At 47.7% G+C, this 7500-nt stretch overlaps 2 long non-coding RNA genes across 2 annotated transcripts in view; both read right to left on the bottom strand.

Moving 5' to 3' along the window:
• The window catches only part of LOC124016904, a 3379-nt gene extending 484 nt beyond the window's left edge, over positions 1-2895 (bottom strand). The window contains exons 1-2 of the long non-coding RNA XR_006835429.1: positions 2867-2895; positions 554-635 (exon numbers count right to left, since the gene is read on the bottom strand). This is a non-coding gene — a long non-coding RNA (uncharacterized LOC124016904). The remainder of the gene's footprint in view (positions 1-553; positions 636-2866) is intronic.
• A 187-nt stretch (positions 2896-3082) lies between these two features.
• Positions 3083-4075, bottom strand: LOC124016903. Its single transcript, XR_006835428.1, has 4 exons — positions 4052-4075; positions 3872-3968; positions 3564-3702; positions 3083-3243 (listed from the first exon to the last, which is right to left on the bottom strand). It is a non-coding gene; the product is annotated as an uncharacterized LOC124016903 (long non-coding RNA).
• Positions 4076-7500: the final 3425 nt, after the last annotated feature.

Here is a 7500-nt window from a genome sequence, read left to right as displayed (position 1 = left end):
AAGTGATGCAGTTAGTCTCTCCTCAACTCTGAGCCAAGAGAGACTGACATGTATAGTATTTACATCAGCCCTCTGATTACAATGAAGGGCAAGACGTGTCGCTCTGTTCTGGACCAACTGCAGCTTAACTAGGTCTTTCCTTGCAGTACTGGACCACACGACTGGACAATAATCAAAATAAGACGGAACTAGAGCCTGCAGAACTTAGGAAAGCTTTAGAATAGGACTTGCTTTGTGGAGTGTGGTGTCAAAAAGCAGAGCATCTCTTTATTACAGACAGACGTCTCACCATCTTCACAACCATTGAATCTATATATTTTGACCATGACAGTTTACAATCTAAGGTAACTCCAAGTAATAGTCTCCTCAACTTGTTCAACAGCCACACCATTCATTATCAGATTCAGCTGAGGTCCTGAACTTAAAGAATGATTTGTACCAAATACAATGCTCTTAGTTTTAGAGATGTTCAGGACCAGTTTATTACTGGCCATCCATTCCAAAACAGACCAACTCTTTGTTGTACAGAGTTGTTGAAGATGCAGGGACTCACCATAGGAGTTACAGACAATGTGAGTCTCAGGGTAAGACTTCCATAGGATCCTGTCACACCAAGAGGGGACGTTAGTCCTCATCTGAGAGGGAGCGAGAGAAGAGAGATGAGGGTGAACAGAGATCTCTCCATCTGAGCCTGTGTGTATGCGTCGTCGCCGCACACGCGTGTGTGTATATTTGTGTGTGAAAAGGCAGTACTTTGTCCTGAATTTGTTAAAATGCTATTTTAGGCTGAAAAGGGGCAATCAGCGGTTGTCACATCCATTTTCGTACTTCAAAACGTATGATGTGTTCTCATTGATTGTTGAAGAATATACAGTGCCTTGTGAAAGTATTCGGTGACCTTTTGCCACATTTCAGGCTTCAAACATAGATATAAAACTGTATTTTTTTGTGAAGAATCAACAACAAGTGGGACACAATCATGAAGTGGAACGACATTTATTGGATATTTCAAACTTTTTAACAAATCAAAAACTGAAAAATTGGGCGTGTAAAATTATTCAGCCCCTTTACTTTCAGTGCAGCAAACTCTCTCCAGAAGTTCAGTGAGGATCTCTGAATGATCCAATGTTGACCTAAATGACTAATGATGATAAATACAATCCACCTGTGTGTAATCAAGTCTCCGTATAAATGCACCTGCACTGTGATAGTCTCAGAGGTCCGTTAAAAATGCAGAGAGCATCATGAAGAACAAGGAACACACCAGGCAGGTCCGAGATACTGTTGTGAAGAAGTTTAAAGCCGGATTTGGATACAAAAAGATTTCCCAAGCTTTAAACATCCCAAGGAGCACTGTGCAAGCGATAATATTGAAATGGAAGGAGTATCAGACCACTGCAAATCGAATTTTCAAGACCTGGCCGTCCCTCTAAACTTTCAGCTCATACAAGGAGAAGACTGATCAGAGATGCAGCCAAGAGGCCCATGATCACTCTGATGAACTGCAGAGATCTACAGCTGAGGTGGGAGACTCTGTCCATAGGACAACAATCAGTCGTATATTGCACAAATCTGGCCTTTATGGAAGAGTGGCAAGAAGAAAGCCATTTCTTTAAAGATATCCATAAAAAGTGTTGTTTTAAAGTTTGCACAAAAACCACCTGGGAGACACACCAAACATGTGGAGGAAGGTGCTCTGGTCAGATGAAACCAAAATTGAACTTTTTGGCAACAATGCAAAATGTTATGTTTGGCGTAAAAGCAACACAGCTCATCACCCTGAACACACTATCCCCACTGTCAAACATGGTGGTGGCAGCATCATGGTTTGGGCCTGCTTTTCTTCTCAGCAGGGACAAGGGAAGATGGTTAAAATTGATGGGAAGATGGATGGAGCCAAATACAGGACCATTCTGAAGAAAACCTGATGGAGTCTGCAAAAGACCTGAGACTGGGATGGAGATTTGTCTTCCAACAAGACAATGATCCAAAACATAAAGCAAAATCTACAATGGAATGGTTCAAAAATAAACATATCCAGGTGTTAGAATAGCCAAGTCAAAGTCCAGACCTGAATCCAATCGAGAATCTGTGGAAAGAACTGAAAACTGCTGTTCACAAATGCTCTCCATCCAACCTCACTGAGCTCGAGCTGTTTTGCAAGGAGGAATGGGAAAAAATTTCAGTCTCTCGATGTGCCAAACTGATAGAGACATACCCCAAGCAACTTACAGCTGTAATCGCAGCAACAGGTGGCGCTACAAAGTATTAACTTAAGGGGCGGAATAATTTTGCACGCCCAATTTTTCAGTTTTTGGATTTGTTAAAAGTTTGAAAATATCCAATAAATGTCGTTCCACTTCATGATTGTGTCCCACTGTTGTTGATTCTTCACAAAAAAATACAATTTTATATCTTTATGTTTGAAGCCTGAAATGTGGCAGAAGGTCGCAAAGTTTAAGGGGCCGAATAATATCGCAAGGCACTGTAAGTAAGAAATGTCTCAATTTTAACTGTCACACTCCATCAGAACCCAAAATATAAGTTGTTTTTACTATGTTTGTTCAAGTAAATGTAAAACATACACTACATCGCTCAAAATATGGTTAAAACTATAATGTTGATATCATGGATTGTCAGTCCTTGCATCCACAGCTCTGACTATGGTTTTGAGAGTTTCTCCAGCCTCAGCCTCTTTACTGAAACAGGGAACAAGCTTCTTTATTGTTTCTACTGCTGAATACCACTTTACGGAGTTAGGGGTTTACTCCCCAAAAGTCTAGAAAATTCACGAGAATAAAGCTCTGTGTGAGAGTGTGTGTGTGAGTGTGAGAGTGAGTGAGTGAGTGAGTGAGTGTGTGTGTACCCCTGTGGCCTTCTGTTTCTGCCACACGATGTATCTCTAGACCCGCGTTCATAACGGTAGGTGGGTGGGGTAGGGATATTCCTCCCTCCGCTGTACCAGAGGGATACACAAACACACATTACAACAGTCTTTCACAGAGTACAGCAGAGCGCATAGACAATGACGGGAAGGTGTGTGTGTGTGTGTGTGTGTGTGTGTGTGTGTGTGTGTGTGTGTGTGTGTGTGTGTGTGTGTGTGTGTGTGTGTGTGTGTGTGTGTGTGTGTGTGTGTAACTGACCAAAGCGTAGGAACACCTTGTTCTTCTCTCTCTCCTGGTTGAGCTGGTCCACCTTCAGCAGAGGATCAAACTCTTTCCTGTTGATGTAGTTCAGGATCTCCTGAGGGAGACAGAGAGAGAGAGAGAAAAGGAGAGAGACAGAGAGAGGGAGACAGAGGGAGACAGAGAGAGAGAGAGAGACAGAGAGACAGAGAAAGACAGAGAGACAGAGAGACAGAGAAAGACAGAGAGACAGAGAAAGACAGAGAGAGACAGAGACAGAGAAAGACAGAGAAAGACAGAGAAAGACAGAGAAAGCGAGAGGGACAGAAAGCGAGACAGAGTGAGAGACAGGGTGTGTGTGCCTGCATCCATGCGTGTGTGTGTGCATGTGTCTCCTTGTGTGTGTGTGTCCATGGGTTTCTGTGTGTGTTATGGTACCTGTATGTCCATGTCCAGCCTGTAGTTGAGGTCTCCCAGCCAGAAGAGGTGTGTGAAGCGTAGAGAGATGTCAAAGGAGCTCAGCTGTTTATCTCCTAGAGAGAGCAGCCGCAGGATATCCAGGTAGTTCTGGTTCCTCCTGCAGGGGTCAGGGAAGGAAGAGTGGTGAAGAGCACCCTATCCCCTGTTTAGTACACTACTTATGACCTCAGTGAGTTTGCTGCTAATATGGAGTCCTGTCAAAATTCAAATAATGAGTCATACTGTATAGTTTTACGTTTGAATGCAGAAGAGGAGTGTCTGCGTACCTGCCGATCTTTTCGTTGCCTGATGTCAGGTGACAGTTCACAAAGCCGAAGGAAGTTCCATTAAACATGAAAGACACGCCCACTGCCCCTTTGTTACCTAGCAACAAGAAACAAGAACCATACAGCATGAATATAGTGAATTGTTTGTTAGTGTGAGAGAGTGCGAGAGTGAGATCTTACCCAGCGTATTAGCAATGCCCGTTTAACACTGGACACTCCCACATGACTGATGCGATTTTCATGTTCCGGTTTCACCAGCACCGCTATCTTGATGTTCCACAGAGTCTGGACCGCGATCTAGAACCCAGGAGAGCAGAACAGAGTAAAACATGGGAGTTAACCTCAGGAGTAAACCCAACCATTCTACCAGGCTGCTTCTCAGATCAAGCTCCTTATCCCCCAATGGGATTATCCCTACCGCCACCTTATCCCCCAATGGGACTATCCCTACCGCCACCTTATCCCCCAATGGGACTATCCCTACTGCCACCTTACCCCCAATGGGACTATCCCTACCGCCACCTTACCCCCAACGGGACCATCCCTACCGCCACCTTATCCCCCAACGGGACCATCCCTACCGCCACCTTATCCCCAACGGGACCATCCCTAACAACTCCTTATCCCCCAACGGGACCATCCCTAACAACACCTTATCCCCCAACGGGAACATCCCTAACAACTCCTTATCCCCCAATGGGACCATCCCTAACAACGCCTTATCTCCCAACGGGACCATCCCTAACAACGCCTTATCCCTAACGGGACCATCCCTAACAACACCTTATCCCCCAACGGGACCATCCCTAACAACGCCTTATCCCCCAACGGGACCATCCCTAACAACACCTTATCCCCCAACGGGACCATCCCTACCCTTATCCTTATCTTATGCTTTTACACCTGCATTGTTTGCTGTTTGGGGTTTTAGGCTGGGTTTCTGTACAGCACTTTGAGATATCAGCTGATGTACGAAGGGCTATATAAATAAATTTGATTTGATTTGATCCCCCAACGGGACCATCCCTAACAACTCCTTATCCCCCAACGGGACCATCCCTAACAACTCCTTATCCCCCAACGGGACCATCCCTAACAACTCCTTATCCCCCAACTGGACCATCCCTAACAACTCCTTATCCCCCCAACGGGACCATCCCTAACAACTCCTTATCCCCCAACTGGACCATCCCTAACAACTCCTTATCCCCCAACTGGACCATCCCTACCGCCACCTTATCCCCAACGGGACCATCCCTACCGCCACCTTATCCTCAACGGGACCATCCCTAACAACGCCTTATCCCCCAACGGGACCATCCCTACCGCCACCTTATCCCCCAACGGGACCATCCCTACCGCCACCTTATCCCCAACGGGACCATCCCTACCGCCACCTTATCCCCAACGGGACCATCCCTACCGCCACCTTATCCCCAACGGGACCATCCCTACCGCCACCTTATCCCCAACGGGACCATCCCTAACAACTCCTTATCCCCCAACGGGACCATCCCTACCGCCACCTTATCCCCAACGGGACCATCCCTAACAACGCCTTATCCCCCAACGGGACCATCCCTACCGCCACCTTATCCCCCAACGGGACCATCCCTACCGCCACCTTATCCCCAACGGGACCATCCCTAACAACACCTTATCCCCCAACGGGACCATCCCTACCGCCACCTTATACCCAACGGGACCATCCCTAACAACTCCTTATCCCCCAACGGGACCATCCCTAACAACGCCTTATCCCCCAACAGGACCATCCCTAACAACGCCTTATCCCCCAACGGGACCATCCCTACCCTTATCCTTATCTTATGCTTTTACACCTGCATTGTTTGCTGTTTGGGGTTTTAGGCTGGGTTTCTGTACAGCACTTTGAGATATCAGCTGATGTACGAAGGGCTATATAAATAAATTTGATTTGATCCCCCAACGGGACCATCCCTAACAACTCCTTATCCCCCAACGGGACCATCCCTAACAACTCCTTATCCCCCAACGGGACCATCCCTAACAACTCCTTATCCCCCAACGGGACCATCCCTAACAACTCCTTATCCCCCAACGGGAACATCCCTAACAACGCCTTATCCCCCAACGGGACCATCCCTAACAACTCCTTATCCCCCAACGGGACCATCCCTAACAACACCTTATTCCCCAACAACACCTTATTCCCCAAAGGGAACATCCCTAACAACACCTTATCCCCCAACGGGACCATCCCTAACAACTCCTTATCCCCCAACGGGACCATCCCTAACAACTCCTTATCCCCCAACGGGACCATCCCTAACAACTCCTTATCCCCCAACGGGACCATCCCTAACAACTCCTTATCCCCCAACGGGAACATCCCTAACAACTCCTTATCCCCCCAACGGGACCATCCCTAACAACACCTTATTCCCCAACAACACCTTATCCCCCAACGGGACCATCCCTAACAACACCTTATCCCCCAACGGGACCATCCCTAACAACTCCTTATCCCCCAACGGGACCATCCCTAACAACTCCTTATCCCCCAACGGGACCATCCCTAACAACTCCTTATCCCCCAACGGGAATATCCCTAACAACTCCTTATCCCCCAACGGGAATATCCCTAACAACTCCTTATTCCCCAACAACACCTTATTCCCCAAAGGGAACATCCCTAACACCTCATTTCCCAGGTAGTGGACAACTATTGACCAGAGCCCCATTCCGCCTCTCTCACCGGTTTGTAATCCAGCTCTGTGTGTTCTTTGAGTGCGGTGCGGAGTGAGTCGACCCACTCACGGTCACACACAGAGTTCTCCTGCGTTCCGAACACGTAGAGGTCATGAGGAATGGTTACTGTCATCTCATCCAGCGTCTTCCCCAGCCCACGACACAACAGCCAGGAACCCACCGCCTTGGGGGAGGGACTACACACACACACACACACATACACACACACACACACACACACACACACACACACACACACACACACACACACACACACACACACACACACACACACACACACACACACACACACACACACACACACACACACACACACCACAATTGAAGTGATGGTTTAAAGTTAAGACTTCTAGAACTAATGGAGGTTTGACGGTTATTTGTAGCACGTTGTGAGAGTGTGTGAGTGTGAGAGAGTGTGTATGAGAGAGAGTGTGAGAGAGTGAGTGTGAGAGAGTGAGTGTGAGAGAGTGTGAGTGTGAGGAGGAGTGAGAGGGAGTGAGAGAGTGGAGTGAGAGAGTGCGAGAGTGTGAGGAGAGTGCGAGTGTGAAGAAGAGGCGAGTGGAGAGAGTGCGAGTGTGAGAGAGTGCGAGTGTGAGAGTACGAGTGTGAGAGAGAGTGCGAGTGTGAGAGAGAGTGCGAGTGTGAGAGAGAGTGCGGAAGTGTGAGAGAGTGCGAGTGTGAGAGAGAGTGCGAGTGTGAGAGAGAGTGCGAGTGTGAGAGAGGAGTGCGAGTGTGAGAGAGAAGTGCGAGTGTGAGAGAGAGTGCGAGTGTGAGAGAGAGTGCGAGTGTGAGAGAAGAGTGCGAGTGTGAGAGAGAGTGCGAGTGTGAGAGAGAGTGCGAGTGTGAGAGAGTGCGAGTGTGAGAGAGAGTGCGAGTGT

Source organism: Oncorhynchus gorbuscha, unplaced genomic scaffold (genome assembly GCF_021184085.1).
Source record: "Oncorhynchus gorbuscha isolate QuinsamMale2020 ecotype Even-year unplaced genomic scaffold, OgorEven_v1.0 Un_scaffold_11076, whole genome shotgun sequence".
Lineage (NCBI taxonomy): Eukaryota > Metazoa > Chordata > Actinopteri > Salmoniformes > Salmonidae > Oncorhynchus > Oncorhynchus gorbuscha.
This window is presented reverse-complemented; position numbering and strand designations above follow the sequence as displayed.